An 18,703-nucleotide genomic window follows, 5' to 3' on the forward strand; every position below is an offset into this window, starting at 1 on the left:
AAAATATGCAGATCCCCGTCCATTCGTGACCACGCTCGCCACTGGGGCCCTATACAACAGCTGCACCCATCTAACATACCCCTCTCCAAAACCAAATCTCCTCAACACCTCCCACAAATAATCCCACTCCACTCTATCAAATGCTTTCTCGGCATCCATCGCCACTATCATCTCCGTTTCTCCCTCTGGTGGGGCCATCATCATTACCCCTAACAACCTCCGTATATTCGTGTTCAACTGTCTCCCCTTCACAAACCCAGTTTGGTCCTCGTGGACCACCCCCGGGACACATTCCTCTATTCTCATTGCCATTACCTTGGCCAGGACCTTGGCATCTACATTTAGGAGGGAAATAGGTCTATAGGACCCGCATTGTAGCGGGTCCTTTTCCTTCTTTAAGAGAAGCGATATCGTTGCTTCAGACATAGTCGGGGGCAGTTGTCCCCTTTCCTTTGCCTCATTAAAGGTCCTCGTCAGTACCGGGGCGAGCAAGTCCACATATTTTCTATAGAATTCGACTGGGAATCCATCCGGTCCCGGGGCCTTTCCCGCCTGCATGCTCCTAATTCCTTTCACCACTTCTTCTACCTCGATCTGTGCTCCCAGTCCCACCCTTTCCTGCTCTTCCACCTTGGGAAATTCCAGCCGATCCAAGAAGCCCATCATTCTCTCCCTCCCATCCGGGGGTTGAGCTTCATATAATTTTTTATAATATGTCTTGAACACTCCATTCACTCTCTCCGCTCCCCGCTCCATCTCTCCTTCCTCATCCCTCACTCCCCCTATTTCCCTCGCTGCTCCCCTTTTCCTCAATTGGTGTGCCAGCAACCTGCTCGCCTTCTCCCCATATTCGTACTGTACACCCTGTGCCTTCCTCCATTGTGCCTCTGCAGTGCCTGTAGTCAGCAAGTCAAATTCTACATGTAGCCTTTGCCTTTCCCTGTACAGTCCCTCCTCCGGTGCTTCCGCATATTGCCTGTCCACCCTCAAAAGTTCTTGCAGCAACCGCTCCCGTTCCTTACTCTCCTGCTTCCCTTTATGTGCCCTTATTGATATCAGCTCCCCTCTAACCACCGCCTTCAACGCCTCCCAGACCACTCCCACCTGGACCTCCCCATTATCATTGAGTTCCAAGTACTTTTCAATGACCCCCCTCACCCTTAGACACACACCCTCATCTGCCATTAGTCCCATGTCCATTCTCCAGGGTGGGCGCCCTCCTGTTTCCTCCCCTATCTCCAAGTCCACCCAGTGTGGAGCGTGATCCGAAATGGCTATAGCCGTATACTCCGTTCCCCTCACCTTCGGGATCAATGCCCAGCACAAAAAAGTCTATTCGCGAGTAGACTTTATGGACATAGGAGAAAAACGAGAACTCCTTACTCCTAGGTCTGCTAAATCTCCACGGGTCTACAACCTCCCATCTGCTCCATAAAATCTTTAAGTACCTTGGCTGCTGCCGGCCTCCTTCCAGTCCTGGACTTCGACCTATCCAGCCCTGGTTCCAACACCGTATTAAAATCTCCCCCCATTATCAGCTTTCCCATCTCTAGGTCCGGAATGTGTCCTAGCATCCGCCTCATAAAATTGGCATCATCCCAGTTCGGGGCATATACGTTTACCAAAACCACCGTCTCCCCCTGTAGTTTGCAACTCACCATCACGTATCTGCCCCCGTTATCCGCCACTATAGTCTTTGCCTCGAACATTACCCGCTTCCCCACTAATATAGCCACCCCCCTGTTTTTCGCATCTAGCCCCGAATGGAACACCTGCCCCACCCATCCTTTGCGTAGCCTAACCTGGTCTATCAGTTTCAGGTGCGTTTCCTGTAACATAACCACATCTGCCTTAAGCTTCTTAAGGTGTGCGAGTACCCGTGCCCTCTTTATCGGCCCGTTCAGCCCTCTCACGTTCCACGTGATCAGCCGAGTTGGGGGGCTTCCTACCCCCCCCCCCCTTGTCGATTAGCCATCACCTTTTTCCAGCTCCTCACCCGGTTCCCACGCAGCTGTATCTCCCCCAGGCGGTGCCCCCCCGCCCATCCTCTCCCATACCAGCTCCCCCCTCTCCCCAGCAGCAGCAACCCAGTAATTCCCCCCTCCCACCCCCCCCCCCCCCCGCTAGATCCCCCGCTAGCGTAATTACTCCCCCCATGTTGCTCCCAGAAGTCAGCAAACTCTGGCTGACCTCGGCTTCCCCCCGTGACCTCGGCTCGCACCGTGCGACGCCCCCTCCTTCCTGCTTCTCTATTCCCGCCATGATTATCATAGCGCGGGAACCAAGCCCGCGCTTCTCCCTTGGCCCCGCCCCCAATGGCCAACGCCCCATCTCCTCCACCTCCCCTCCTCCCCCCATCACCACCTGTGGGAGAGAGAAAAGTTACCACATCGCAGGATTAGTACATAAAACCCCTCTTTGCCCCCCACATTCGCCCCACCACTTTGTTCGAACTTTCTTTTTAATAACCCGCTCATTCCAGTTTTTCTTCCACAATAAAAGTCCACGCTTCATCCGCCGTCTCAAAGTAGTGGTGCCTCCCTCGATATGTGACCCACAGTCTTGCCGGTTGCAGCATTCCAAATTTTATCTTCTTTTTATGAAGCACCGCCTTGGCCCGATTAAAGCTCGCCCTCCTTCTCGCCACCTCCGCACTCCAGTCTTGATAAACGCGGATCACCGCGTTCTCCCATTTACTGCTCCGAGTTTTCTTCGCCCATCTAAGGACCATTTCTCTATCCTTAAACCGGAGGAATCTCACCACTATGGCTCTGGGAATTTCTCCTGCTCTCGGTCCTCGCGCCATCACTCGGTATGCTCCCTCCACCTCCAACGGACCCGCCGGGGCCTCCGCTCCCATTAACGAGTGCAGCATCGTGCTCACATATGCCCCGACGTCCGCTCCCTCCACACCTTCAGGAAGACCAAGAATCCTCAGGTTGTTCCTCCTTGCGTTGGTTTCCAGTGCCTCCAACCTTTCCACACATCGTTTCTGATGTGCCTCCTGCATCTCCGTCTTCACCACCAGGCCCTGTATATCGTCCTCATTCTCGGCTGCCTTTGCCTTCACGACCCGAAGCTCCCGCTCCTGGGTCTTTTGTTCCTCCTTTAGCCCTTCGATCGCCTGTAGTATCGGGGCCAACAGCTCTTTCTTCATTTCCTTTTTGATCTCTTCCACACAGCATTTCAAGAACTCTTGTTGTTCAGGGCCCCATGTTAAACTGCCACCTTCCGACGCCATCTTGGTTTTTGCTTGCCTTCCTTGCCGCTGTTCTAAAGGATCCACTGCAATCTGGCCACTCTCTCCTCCTTTTTCCATCCGTATCCAGGGGGGATTCCCTTCTGGTTTACCGCACAGTGTTTTTAGCCGTCAAAATTGCCGTTGGGGCTCCTATCAAGAGCCCAAAAGTCCGTTTCACAGGGAGCTGCCGAAACGTGCGACTCAGCTGGTCATCGCCGCACCCGGAAGTCCTAATGTGTATTTGTTAACCAGAGTGTGCATGTCAATTTTAAATAACCTAGCAACAATGACGTGTACTCTAAATTGCTGGCTTTTAAAGCAGACCCAGGCAGGCCAGCAGCACGGTTCAACTCCCGTACCAGCCACCCCGAACAGGCCACTGGAATGTGGCGACTATTACTGTTTTCACAGTAACTTCATTGAAGCCTACTTGTGACAATAAGCGATTTTCATTTCATTTTTTCATTTCACACACACACACACACACACACACACACACACACACACACACACACACAGGAAAATGCTATTTAACTTGGTCTGTTTCAGAGCAGGCCTGTTGTTTCATAATTGCCGTGTTACGTTGTCTGAAGTGAAGGCTTTGAAATGGCAAAAATATCTCAGCAGCAATGTTGGCCCTGTAGAGAAGATCAAGGTTTTTTGTTTCTCATTCAAGATAGTGTGCGTGGGACCCTTTAACTGCCCGATTGATTGCAGCAGTCCAATGGCTTTGTTCGTCTCTCGGTCCCTCCCTGGAGATGTCTCTTTCAAGTCAGTTTTAACTTTTGTTAATATCTGTTCGCAGGAAACAAAGATGGCGGCTGTATCATGAGTCATGGTGCAAATAAAAGTATTGCAATAACCCTACAAAAGCCATCTAACCTACACTATGCCATTATCATCCATATGTTTATCCAATAAACTTTTAAATGCCCTCAATGTTGGCGAGTTCACTACTGTAGCAGATAGGGCATTCCACGGCCTCACTACTCTTTGCGTAAAGAACCTACCTCTGACCTCTGTCCTATATCTATTACCCCTCAGTTTAAAGTTATGTCCCCTCGTGCCAGCCATTTCCATCCGCGGGAGAAGGCTCTCACTGTCCACCCTATCCAACCCCCTGATCATTTTGTATGCCTCTATTAAGTCTCCTCTTAACCTTCTCTCCAACGAAAACAACCTCAAGTCCATCAGCCTTTCCTCATAAGATTTTCCCTCCATACCAGGCAACATCCTGGTAAATCTCCTCTGCACCCGCTCCAAAGCCTCCACGTCCTTCCTATAATGCGGTGACCAGAACTGTACGCAATACTCCAAATGCGGCCGTACCAGAGTTCTGTACAGCTGCAACATGACCTCCCAACTCCGGAACTCAATCCCTCTACCAATAAAGGCCAACACTCCATAGGCCTTCTTCACAACCCTATCAACCTGGGTGGCAACTTTCAGGGATCTATGTACATGGACACCTAGATCCCTCTGCTCATCCACACTTTCAAGAACTTTACCATTAGCCAAATATTCCGCATTCCTGTTATTCCTTCCAAAATGAATCACCTCACACTTCTCTACATTAAACTCCATTTGCCACCTCTCAGCCCAGCTCTGCAGCTTATCTATATCCCTCTGTAACCTGCTACATCCTTCCACACTATCGACAACACCACCGACTTTAGTATCGTCTGCAAATTTACTCACCCACCCTTCTGCGCCTTCCTCTCGGTCATTGATAAAAATGACAAACAGAAACGGCCCCAGAACAGATCCTTGTGGTACTCCACTTGTGACTGTACTCCATTCTGAACATTTCCCATCAACCACCACCCTCTGTCTTCTTTCAGCTAGCCAATTTCTGATCCACATCTCTAAATCACCCTCAATCCCCAGCCTCCGTATTTTCTGCAATAGCCTACCGTGGGGAACCTTATCAAACGCTTTGCTGAAATCCATATACACCACATCAACTGCTCTACCCTCATCTACCTGTTCAGTCACCTTCTCAAAGAACTCAATAAGGTTTGTGAGGCATGACCTACCCTTCACAAAGCCATGCTGACTATCCCTGATCATATTATTCCTATCTAGATGATTATAAATCTTGTCTCTTATAATCCCCTCCAAGACTTTACCCACTACAGACGTGAGGCTCACCGGTCTATAGTTGCCGGGGTTGTCTCTGCTCCCCTTTTTGAACAAAGGGACCACATTTGCTGTCCTCCAGTCCTCTGGCACTATTCCTGTAGCCAATGATGACATAAAAATCAAAGCCAAAGGTCCAGCAATCTCTTCCCTGGCCTCCCAGAGAATCCTAGGATAAATCCCATCAGGTCCCGGGGACTTATCTATTTTCAGCCTGTCCAGAATTGCCAACACCTCTTCCCTACGTACCTCAATGCCATCTATTCTATTAGCCTGGGGCTCAGCATTCTCCTCCACAACATTATCTTTTTCCTGAGTGAATACTGACGAAAAATATTCATTTAGTATCTCGCCTATTTCTTCAGACTCCACACACAATTTCCCATCCCTGCCCTTGACTGGTCCTACTCTTTCCCTAGTCATATGCATATTATGCAACTAATATGCATATTATATTGGTGACCTTGCCTTGGGTATATAGGACAAAAATGACAAAACCTTCAGAGGACGTGAACATTAAAATGCATTAAACAGCAAAGAAAATGGCAGTGGACTTGAGGATAAACAAATGGCAGATGAAAGCAAGTGATGTGATGTATTTCGCTGGGGAGAATAGAGAAGCAAGAGAAATTAAATGATATGCAGGAAATGATATGCAGGAACAGAAACCTAGGGGCTTATGTATATAAAAGGTGACAGGGAAAGTTGAAAATACTTTCTAAAATATGGGATCATTGGCTTAAAAGAGATATAAAATAACTGGTTAGTCAGTTAAAGACCCTGTGGTCCATACAGCCAGTCACACACAAGTGTGATAGCTCATAGGTAGATAAGGTGGTTAAGACATTTGGGATACTAGCCTTTATTAACCAAGGCATAGAATATAAGAGCAGGAGGCCATGATGGAGCGGTATAAAATGCTGGTTAGGCCCCAGCTGGAGTATTGAGTGCAGTTTTGGTTTCCACATTATAGAAAGGAAGCGATTATACTGGAGAGAATGCAGAGGGGTTCACCAGGATGTTGTCTGGGCTCAAGTGTCTCAGCTATTTACAGGTTTGCTAAAGTGGGTCAGATCTTGAACAACGATGAGTCAGAATACAGGAGGGAGATAGAGAACCTAGTGGAGTGGTGTAACAACAACAATCTCTGGGCTGGTTTAGCTCACTGGGCTAAATCGCTGGCTTTTAAAGCAGACCAAGGCAGGCCAGCAGCACAGTTCAATTCCCGTACCAGCCTCCCCGAACAGGCGCCGGAATGTGGCGACTAGGGGCTTTTCACAGTAACTTCATTGAAGCCTACTTGTGACAATAAGCAATTTTCATTTTCATTTCATTCATTTTTCATTTTCATTTCATTTCATTTCTCCCTCATGTCAGTAAAACGGAAGAGCTGGTCATTGACTCAAGAAGCAAAGTATTGTATACACCTCTGTCTGCATCAACGGGGCCAGGGTGGAGATGGTTGACAACTTCAAATTCCTAGGTGTGCACATCACCAAAAATCTGTTCTCGTCCACCCACGTCACCGCTACGACCAAGAAAGCACAAGAGAGCCTACACTTTCTCAGGAAGCTAAGGAAATTCGGAATGTCCATATTGACTCTTGCCAACTTTTACAGGTGCACCATAGAAAGCATCCTATCTGGCTACATCACAGCCTGGTATGGCAACTGCTCGGCCCAAGACCATAAGAACCTACAGAGCGTTGTGAACACTATCCAGGCCAACACACAAACCCGCCACCAATTCATTGGCTCTGTCTACACTTCCCGCTGCCTGGGGAAAGCGGGCAGTATAATCAAAGACCCCCCCCCCCCCCCGGCTTACTGGAAGAGTGCTTCCAACTTCTTCCTTCGGGCAGGAGACACAAAGTCTGAGAACACGCACTAACAGATTCAATACAGCTTCTTCCCCGCTGTTACCAGACTCCGAAACGACCCTCTTATGAACTGACCTGATCTCTTCACACATCTTCTCCACTGAGTAGTACTACACTCCTGTATGCTTCACCTGATGCCTGTGTCTATGTCTGTATATTGTGCATTTTATGTTTGTCCGATTATGTATTTTCTTTTAATGTACGGAATGATCTGTCTGAGCTGTACACAGAACAATATTTTTTACTGTACCTCAATACACGTGACAATAAACCAATCCAATCCTAAGAAGAGATACTGGATAGGTGGGGTTGCTTTCCTCAGAGCAGAGAAAGCAGATTGGGAGGGGGGGGGAAAGAGAAGAGAGACCTGATTGAGGTGCATAAGATTGAAGGGTATGAACAGGATGGGTAGGAAGCAGCTGTACTCCTTATTTGCAGGGTTACATTTTCACACAGAGGGTGGGAACCCTCACAGCATTTAAGTAATATTTAGATGAACACTTGAAACGCCACTGCATACAAGGCTACTGGTGAAGTGCTGGAAAGTTATTAAGAGAGGTGCTTGATGGCTGGTGCAAACGCGATGGGCCAAAGGGCCTCTTTCCATGCTGTAAAACGTACCATCCAACTTAATATATGCACTCCGTACCTCACCCAAAATTGTGTGATCATTTGAGAGCAGCAAAGAAGCAGATTGAGAACCTAGGCTGATTTTAAAGGAGAAGAATCTAAGAAATGCTTCTCTGACCCATTTAGATGATTGAAACTAGTCCAGGAAGTCACTCTGGGACATGGTTTGCCCATATTTTGGTGATTTGTCTGCTTCCAAATGGAACGGGTCCATCCCTCTCTAAGAAACCCCATGACCCACCATAGAAGTCCACTATTTTCTAGAAAAGGAACAATCTCTTGACATTTAACCTATTCTGGCCTTACACAAATTGATAGCCCTGGTCATTCCTTATCTATCTAATTGTACAGTCTACTAGAATACAATCTTATTACCTTTGCAATTTTAGAAACCTAAAGTCAGACCACCATTAAGGCTATACTTCTCTCGAGTTCCAAATCCATTAGCCTATCTTGATAATCAAGATGCCTTGTATAGCGGAGTTCAGTGGCCTTTCAATGAACCCTTTCCAAAGCCATAATATTGTCCACCATGTGAGTGGACCAGAAACTGGACACAATTTCCAAATGAAGCCTGGTGAAGGTTGTATGCGAGTAGTATGCCTTCTCTCATTGTCCTAGTAATATGCCATAGCCAACTCTCAATTTGAGGATGGTGTCTACTAAGGGTCAGCAGTTTCTGCCATGGATCTTAATGTGACTGGATAGGCTGATTCGTGATCTTTAGGCACATGGGGCAGAAGTCCCACCAGGTTGAGATCCAAAGTGCAGGATTTGCTTCCTTCTCTGCTGTTGTTCTGCCTCATCATTAAGATGAGGTGACTCAAAGCATGATGGAGCTTAACAACAAAGAACAAAGAAATGTACAGCACAGGAACAGGCCCTTCGGCCCTCCAAGCCCGTGCCGACCATACTGCCCGACTAAACTACAATCTTCTACACTTCCTGGGTCCGTATCCTTCTATTCCCATCCTATTCATATATTTGTCAAGATGCCCCTTAAATGTCCCTATCGTCCCTGCCTCCACTACCTCCTCCGGTAGTGAGTTCCAGGCACCCACTACCCTCTGCGTAAAAAACTTGCCTCGTACATCTACTCTAAACTTTGCCCCTCTCACCTTAAACCTATGCCCCCTAGTAATTGACCCCTCTACCCTGGGGAAAAGCCTCTGACTATCCACTCTGTCTATGCCCCTCATAATTTTGTATACCTCTATCAGGTCGCCCCTCAACCTCCTTCGTTCCAGTGAGAACAAACCGAGTTTATTCAATCGCTCCTCATAGCTTATGCCCTCCATACCAGGCAACATTCTGGTAAATCTCTTCTGCACCCTCTCTAAAGCCTCCACATCCTTCTGGTAGTGTGGCGACCAGAATTGAACACTATACTCCAAGTGTGGCCTAACTAAGGTTCTATACAGCTGCAACATGACTTGCCAATTCTTATACTCAATGCCCCGGCCAATGAAGGCAAGCATGCCGTATGCCTTCTTGACTACCTTCTCCACCTGTGTAGCCCCTTTCAGTGATCTGTGGACCTGTACTCCTAGATCTCTTTGACTTTCAATACTCTTGAGGGTTCTATCATTCACTGTATATTCCCTACCTGCATTAGCCCTTCCAAAATGCATTACCTCACATTTGTCCAGGTTAAACTCCATCTGCCATCTCTCCGCCCAAGTCTCCAGACAATCTAAATCCTGCTGTATCCTCAGACAGTCCTCATCGCTATCCGCAATTCCACCAACCTTTGTGTCGTCTGCAAACTTACTAATCAGACCAGTTACATTTTCCTCCAAATCATTTATATATACTTGATGGACATGTTCTTGCCATTTCAAAAAATTGCCAACAACTCATTAATTTCAATGACAGCGCGATTCAAGGAGAGCTTCAGAATGTCTTTCAAGCTTTTCCTTTATTGTCCCGGAACGTTGGCCATTTGAGTTGAAAACTAAAGACGTGGGAAAAGTAGGCCATTCAGCCCTTCGAGCCTGTTCCGTCATGCAATAAGATCACGGTGGATCTGGTTGTTTCTCAACTCCACTTTGCCGTGTGCACCCCCCCAAAAAAAATCCCCCCCCCCAAAAAAAATCCCCAACTCCCCAATCAAACTGGCAAAAGAGAAATTTTCTGGCCAACTGAACACAGGGTCCAGTCCATCAAAGTTGATTTTGCAGGAGTTTTGCTCAATGCTTCAAAATGACTTAAAGGACACTAAACTATTGATAATCTGATAGTAGCTATTCACCTCAAATAATCAGCGGCCTTCTGGTGTCAGCATTAAGTCTTGCCTGGATGGAAAAGTCCAACCTCAATTGCATCTGTGCCAAAACTAAACCAATCACCATATGCATACATGATCTACAGTTTGCAGATGACTGCAATATCATTGCCTAATACGCCAAATTTGTGAGCCACTCTCTATCTCTTCGATTCTAGATACAAGAGGCTCTGCCTCACCAAATTAAAACTCATATTAACCCACACTTAGTCAAATATTCCATTTTCATGTACACTGAGAGACTCGCTCTCGAATATGGTGCGTAATTCCCATATCTTGGCAACCAACTCTCTCAAAAGGCCAGCATTGATGAGGAGATTGAACACCAGATCAGCTGTACCTGCTGAGCCTTCTAACAAAGTACAGCAGTGAGTGTTTTACACTGGAGACCCCCACATTCCTGTATTGCTGTTGAGAACTGATCTGTATCTTGGTGACTGATAGGAGAGCTCCAGAGAAATTGCATTAACATCTCCTCCACTGCTTCTGGTTACACGGGAAAGCACCCTGAACTCAACAAGAATTAGAATGGTTACAGCACAGGAGGTACATGCCCATCCGTCCACCACTGCCTTTTCCGCGTAGCCCTGCAATGATCCAAATTCCTTTAAATTTTTCCACCAATAGAAACAATTCCTCACCATCTACTCTTCTCAGTCTTCTCTTCCAAAAGAAGAACAGTCCCAGCTTTTCAATCCTATCTAGACAACTGAAGTTTTTCATCTCCGGAACCATTCTCGGGGTCATGGTGGTCCCTATCTGCGGGAATCATTTGTTTAAGCTGGGGAAATTTGATGCCACATTTGGGGGTTGGAGAGGTAGGGGGCTGGGATAAAGTATTTATTTTTGGAGAGTCAATTTGCTGACTGGGAGGGGCTAAGAGAGAAAGCAGGCCTTCATTGGGTGGATAATTTCAGGTACTTTCAGGTGCGCAATTGGGTCCGGCGAGCTTTTTCAACATTCCCGGTGGCGCCGCCATCCACTTTGCTGGAAAGGACAGTTTCCTGTGCAGGGCCGGAGGAGGGCAGCGCGTCCGGGATATATGGACGGATCATGGGGAAAGAGCAGGTCTCGGTGAAGGAGGTGAAGCAGGGTCCCATTATGGAGGAGGTGGTGTGGAGGGCAGCTCTCCCCGCAAGGTAAATGGTACTTCATTCTGCGCGAGATTAAGTTTGATACAACTCAAGGTGGTGTTCAGAGCACATCTCACCGAGGCCAGAATGAGTTGTTTTTGAGGAGGTTGAGAATAGTTGTGAGCGATATTCGAGAGGGCCTGCAAACCACGCACACACGTTCTGGTTTTACCACAAAGTTGATGAACAGATAGAACAAAATACCAGTCACTGAAATGTTTCCTCAAGCTGTCATGTGAAGCATCCACACCATATTGAGTCAGTCACAATTGAGCTGAGCTGGTCATGTTGTCAGAATGTCTGACACTTGTTTACCAAAGTGAATCTTCTGGAGAGTTCAAGTCAAGGGTACGCTCTCAAGCCAGTGAAAGGAATGCCGCAAAGACATTCTGAAATCTCCACCTGGGAGTTTAATGTTGACTTCAAGCCCCGGAAGAAGATTGCTCATGATCACGCCACCCGACCCAACCAAATGAAAAGGGGGGTTAAGTCTCCTTCAAAAGCAAATGCATATCAGAGGTAGAGAGAAACAGCCAGGGGAGAAAATCCCAAGCCAACAGCTTGACAAAAACACAGTGTCTGCAGTATCCTGTCCTGTTTGCAGCAGAACCTTCTGGGTGTAGATTGACTTTCATAATTACCTATATACCCACCAGAACCCCACCAAACACTGCAGATGATGGAAATGGTCATCTTTGCCTCGAATGGTAAACATCAGTTAGTTCCAACAAACGGCTTTGGATCGACCTTTTGTCCGGAGTGTCTCCTCTCGATCTACTGTTCCTAACCAAGATCTGCGAGGTATGTGGTCAGCTTCAATCTACATAGTCACATTATCCAATGGAGAACTGTAAAATCCCTAATTTCACTTGGATCAACACGTCTATCTCCATTGGAGCTCACACGATCAACCATCTTTCAATGATTTCCAACCCAAATATACTGGCTGCTACAATGACCTCCACCAAAAGCTCACGTCACACCACCAACGACTAAAGGCAAGAGGTTTTACAACTTTCCTGCTTGTTTACAATAATATTAATAACTTATTGTCACAAGTAAGCTTCAATGACGTTACTGTGAAAAGCCCCTAGTCGCCACATTCCAGCACCTATTTGGGGAGGCCGGTACGGGAATTGATCCCGCACTGCTGGCCTTGTTCTGCATTACAAGCCAGCTGTTTAGCCCACTGTGCTAAACCAGCCCCTAATTACTACTTCTTCTTCAGATTGGCAGGAGTGGTGGTGACTGGGAGAGGTTTGCTACCATAGTTTTATCATGAATGAATTATGGATGAATCTGGCTTGCGTATTATGCCAAGAGGCCTCTATCACCAGTGTTTGTTGTGCTGCCTTCTAAGCAATCTACAAAGTGACCATAGCCATAATTTTAGCAGGGATCAACTATTTAAAGGTGTTAGCACTTTAGGATGCGGCAGGGTAGAATGTGGTTTGTTTGAGTTGATCAACTCATTGATCAACTCAAACACGTTAGCATCGTGGTTAGCACTGTTGCTTCATAGCACCAAGGACCGGGCTCGATTCCCGGCTTGGGTCACTGCCTGTGCAGAGACTGCATGTCCTCCCCGTGTCTGCATGGGTTTCCTCCGGGTGCTCCGATTTCCTCCCACAAGTCCCAAAAGATGTGCTCGTTAGATGAATTGGACATGCTGAATCCTTCCTCTGTGTACCCTCTGGAGTGTGGCAACACAGTAACTTCATTGCAGTGTTAATGTAAGCCTACTTGTGACACTAATAAAGATGATCATTAATCTATAATTCTGCATCCTACAGCTGCAACCAATCTCACCTTCAAACAACATGGATGTCAGTTTCAATGCTCAGACAGCTCAGTGCAGACAAGTGAACAATTTCTGATGTTTCTAAAGCGATTGGCTCGGTACCACAATAAGCAGTGCACAATATGCAGTGGCATCAGGTTCTTGAAGCTGCAGCCTGGACTCCAAAATCTGTACATCAAAGAAAGTGCTGCTGACTCAAGTGTTGGCCAGACCAGAAAGCAAGTTTCCTTCCCTAAAGGACATTGGTGAACCAGGTGGGTTTTTACGACAATGGTTTCATGGTCATCATTAGACATTTTAATTCCAGATTTTTATTGAATTCAAATTTCACCATCTGCAGTGGCGGGATTTGAACCCACTGCATTACTCTGGGTTACTCTGGGTCTCTGGTTTACTAGTCCAGTGACAATACCACTATGCCACCGCCTCCCCATATGATGCTGGATGTTTCTGGCTTTGCGGAGTATAATTTGGAGTCCTAGGTTTGTCAATATTTTGCAACCTACCAAATGTGCAGACAAGTCACCCAGAAGTTCTCTGTGTAAAATATAGTGCTGTTACATTGGTGTAAAAATCAGTCTTCCCAATTAGTGTTTTGTTATTTTTCCATTCAAATCTGTCATTGCTATCCTTGAATGTTTTTGTGCTTTTTAAAACTGGAAAAAGAACCTGCTGTTGTTTTAGGGCAATTAGGGATGGGCAGTAAATGTTGGCCCAGCCTACGCCGCCCACTTTCCATGAACAATTTTTAAAAAAACACCTATAACTTTCACCCTCGCTAAAGTGGCATGGTGGCACTGCTGCCTATGGCAACCAGGTTCGATCCCAGCCCAGGGTTACTGTCTGTGTGGATTTTCTCCGTGTCTGCGTGGGTCTCACCCCAACGCAAAAATGTGCAGGGTAGGTGGATTGGCCATGCAAAATTGCCCCTTAATTGGTAAAAAAAATAATTGGGCACTCTAAATTTAAGACAAAACTTTCAAATTGCCAAAGACATCACTTCGCAGTGGGAGGGGGCCAGAGAGAATGTATCTCGATCAAGTTTGATCTTGTATTCACCCAAGTACACCGCTAGGGATGATTGTACTGTGGCTAGGATAGCAAACTTAAATTTTTAATTGCTGGCTCACAGCAAGGAAAGTCATTTGAGCATTGTCACCATCCTGGCTCTTTGAATCTGATACCTTCATGATCTGCACAGTATCGCTTTATCATTAGATATTCATAAAATAAGCTACAAGACTGTTGGGCTATTTGTTAACATTAAATGCAACACAAGTGAAGAAAGGAAGACTGATCATTGAGCACATTCAAACTCAGTGACTGGGTAAGTCGGCTAGCCACTGTCCATGGATGGACAAGAGGATGATCAATGCAGAATGATCAGTCTCCAAATTACTGGATCAGGAAATTCCTCTCGTGTGGCATAAGGGCTGGGATTCTCAGAGCCACAGCGCCACAATCTCACTTGGCGCGGGGGGGCGGGAGATTGGGGTGTCGGACCTGCGATTGGGTCCGACGCTTACCGTGATTCTCTGGCAACCGGCGAATCGGCGCCAGTCGCGCACGTGGAGCGCTGGTCGGGGGCCATTGAAAGAGGCCCCCGCAGCGATTCCCTGCCGCTGTGTTTCACGTATGGTTCCACCCGGCGGGAGCTCGGAGTCATGGTTTCGGTGGACGTCTTGGTGTGGGGGCGGGGGGATCCATCACCGGGGGAGGGGGTCTCCACAACAGCCAGGCCCGCGATCAGGCATCACCAAACGGCGGGCGGGTGGGCCAAGTCCCGGATGGGGGGGGGGGGGGCCTCCTTCTTCGGCTCCAACCCACTGTGTGGATCTGCCATGTCGCACGTGGCCGGCGCCGCGCGCATGCACGGACCCGCGGCCGGAGGTGCAGGGCCCTGTATCGGCAGCCGAAGCTGCGTGGAGCACTCCGGGGCCCTGCTAGCCCCCTTAAAAACGGAGAATCACTCCGGACTTTCTAGAAAAAATTCTGCAGTGATTTGCGCCTGTTTTCCCGCGGGCATGGGGAGATAGCTCCATTATTGGAGAATCCCGCCCATGGTTTATGAAGTGTGGGGTTGTAGAGATCACAGCTATTAAAAACTATGACTGTACTCAATTATCCTGATGTCAAGAGAAACAATCCTACATAAATCATATCTTCTGGTCCACTGATGCAGCTTATGTGCAAATGAATACACTTCAATTCCCGTACCAGCTGAGAATTCTGAATTCTCCCTCAGTGTACCCAAACAGGCGCCGGAGTGTGGCAACTAGGGGATTTTCACAGTAACTTCATTGCAGTGTTAATGTAAACCTACTTGTGACAATAATGAAGAATATTATGTCCTGATGCCAAATCCCTGAGCTGCTATCTAGGTTCAGCACAAAAAACGGCTATCTGCTATTTAATCAAGTATCTATAGAGGGCAATTCTTGATTTCTGCTGGTTTGGAATTTAATGTCAGAAAGTGTGAGGTTCTCCATTTTGGACCAAAAAAGGTTAGAGCACTGCACTCAAAATGGGAAGAAGTGAGGTACAATGGATGTCCAACGAGACTTGGGGATTCGGGGGTTCAAGTGCATAGATCCTTAAAATGCCACGAATAAGTGCAGAAAATAATTTAAAAGGCGAATAGAATTAGTCTTTTTGATAATTTATATCTAGAGGACTGGAATATAAAAACAGGGGTTATGCTGCAGCTTTACAAAACCCTAGTAAGACCCCACTTGGAGTACTGTGAGCAGTTCTGGGCACCACACCGCAGGAAGGATATTTTGGCCTTAGAGTAAGTGCAAAGTAGGTTTACAAAACTGAAACCTGGACGAGAGGTTGAGTTACGAGGAGAGATTATTCAAATTAGACTGGTTTTCGCCAGAATTTAGAAGGTTAAGGGGTGATCGAAGGTATCAACAAGGAAGGACAGGGTAGATAAAGTTAAACTATTTCCACTGGTTGGAGAATTTTTTCTCCAATGGAGAATGTTTTTTAAATTTAGAGTTTCCAATTTTCTTTTTCAATTAAGGGGCAATTTATCAAGGCCAATCCACCTACCCTGCACATCTTTTGGGTTGTGGGGGCGAGACCCACATAGACGCAGGGAGAATGTGCAAACTCCACATGGACAAATACCCAGGGCCGGGATCTAACCTGGGACCTTGGCGCCATGAGGCAGCAGTGCTAACCGCTCCGCAACTGTGCTGACCTGGAGATTCTAAAACTAGGGGGCATAGTCTGAAAATTAGGGCTCGGAAGACGGTTCGAGTGGCTGCAATTGGAAGACATGTTGTTGGCACGCACGATCCGTAACTTCAGCACTTCATTGATCTGCAGATCGCACTATGAGGAAGGCCCGGGAAAAAACTGGCCATTTTCTATGGAGAACCAAGTGGCGGCTGTTGGCAAAGATGGCAGTATTCTTTGGTTCTAGCTTCGCTGCCCCATTTGTTTTAGTCTGGCACCAAATGCTCAAGAAATGAGACAATGTTATTCAGTAGGACTCCATCTCAACTGTCGTGTGATGTCTGCTGAGCAGCTTAAATCGTCATGAGGGAATCTCTGCTGTCAATCTTTCCAGTGAGATGTTCATAGAATTTACAGTGCAGAAGGAGGCCATTTGGCCCATCGAGTCTGCACCGGCTCTTGGAAAGAGCACCCTACCCAAGGTCAACACCTCCACCCTATGCCCATAACCCAGTAACCCCACCCAACACTAAGGGCAATTTTGGACACTAAGGGCAATTTATCATGACCAATTCACCTAACTTGAACACCTTTGGACTGTGGGAGGAAACCGGAGCACCCGGAGGAAACCCACGCACACATGGGGAGGATGTGCAGACTCCGCACAGACAGTGACCCAAGCCGGAATCGAACCTGGTACCCTGGAGCTGTGAAGCAATTGTGCTATCCACAATGCTACCGTGCTGCTACCGTGTTCTTGTAAATAAAATTATAACAAATTAAAAAATTAGGGCTAGGCCGTTCAGGAGAGATGTTAGTAAGAAGCTCATTCAGAGGATGGCAGAGGTTTGCAACTCTCTCTCACAAACATCAGTTGAAGCTAGATCAGATGTTCATTTTAAATCCGAGATAGATTTTTGTTACGCTAAGATATTAAGGGATATGGGCCAAAGTTTCTCTTGCCACAGAATTGAGAGGTGGAGGAGGGGTTTCATAGAATTTACAGTGCAGAAGGAGGCCATTTGGCCCATCGAGTCTGCCCCGGCTCTTGGAAAGAGCACCCTACCCAACCCCACACCCCTACCCTATCCCATCCCCATAACCCAGTAACCCCACCCAACACTAAGGGCAATTTTGGACACTAAGGGCAATTTATCATGGCCAATCCACCTAACCTGCACATCTTTGGACTGTGGGAGGAAACCGGAGCACCCGGAGGAAACCCACGCAGACACGGGGAGAACGTGCAGACTCCGCACAGACAGTGACCCAAGCCGGGAATCGAACCTGGGACCCTGGAGCTGTGAAGCAATTGTGCTAACCACTATGCTACCGTGCTGGGAGTCACTTCACCATCTCAGTATCCCATCCACAGTCACTTGTACATTATTTTTGAGAATTTTATTTTTTAAATGCTGTCCTGTGAGCCAGCAGTTCCAGATTAAGTCCACCTATCTCTCTACACTCTATGTTACTACAAATTACCTAACTAGAGGTTTATTTTCTCACTGCATTTTGTTGACCAGAAAATTTGGAAATCGTCAGGTCAGGTCCAGGAGCAAGATGGGAATTTTCAGTCAATTTGATTCCCAATTTCAATCAGAAAACAGAATCCAAATAATAGGTGAGCAGGTACAGCTTGGAGTTATAGACACTTTCCCCATTTCCATTCATATTAACAACCACACCCAACAAAGGATCAGGCCTTACCAGCCAGTGGAAATAATTGATCAGCTGATCTACTTCCACACCTCACAAATCAGATAGCTGCAAAGAGTAATTCAAGTGAATCTTGATTCACTGGCACGATGTACCATAACTTAGCTTGTTCTGTCATTGCAGTTCGTACCAGAGTTACAAATGTGAGGTTAGGCTCCAGCAAAAAGCAGTTAGTTACTCACTTTGCTTACACTGTTACTTATGGATTTTGATGTTCTACAAAAAAAAGCACAATTAGCAGAGCAAGAGGAAATGCTTCTAAAACCAAGTTCTGTTGCGGCACAGTGGTTAGCACTGCTGCCTCAGGGCCTCAAGGGCCCGGGTTCGAAATCGGCCCTGCGTCAATATTTGCGTGGACTTACACATTCTCCTCTAAAGATGTACAGGCTAGGTGGATTGGCCACGCTAAATTGTCCCTTAATTGGAAAAAAAATGAATTGGGTACGTTCTGCTGTACACTAGAGCCTGGTAATTTCCTAAATTGCCAGGCTGCCGATTGACATCTAGCACACTAATCACATCAAGCTCCAAACTAAGAAACAAGAGCAGAGGATGCAACATAAACCACGCACATTCATTCAAAAACAGAAAACACTGGACAATCTCAGCAGGTCTGATTGTCTCTGTGGAGAGAGAAGGGGGCGAACATTACGAGTCTGGGTGACTGTCAAAGTTGGAAGCATTGTCAAAA

The 18,703-nt window shown here is 47.0% G+C and overlaps 1 protein-coding gene and 1 pseudogene across 1 annotated transcript in view; one reads left to right on the forward strand and one right to left on the reverse strand.

The window, feature by feature from the left end:
* ppp2r5d (protein phosphatase 2, regulatory subunit B', delta) overlaps nt 1-18,703 on the reverse strand; it is a 289,898-nt gene that overhangs the window by 206,858 nt on the left and 64,337 nt on the right. The window lies entirely within an intron of this gene.
* On the forward strand, nt 16,394-16,589 carry LOC140411760 (cytochrome c oxidase subunit 7C, mitochondrial pseudogene; annotated as a pseudogene).

The sequence above is a fragment of the Scyliorhinus torazame genome, chromosome 4, assembly GCF_047496885.1.
Source record: "Scyliorhinus torazame isolate Kashiwa2021f chromosome 4, sScyTor2.1, whole genome shotgun sequence".
NCBI classification, from domain to species: Eukaryota; Metazoa; Chordata; class Chondrichthyes; order Carcharhiniformes; family Scyliorhinidae; genus Scyliorhinus; species Scyliorhinus torazame.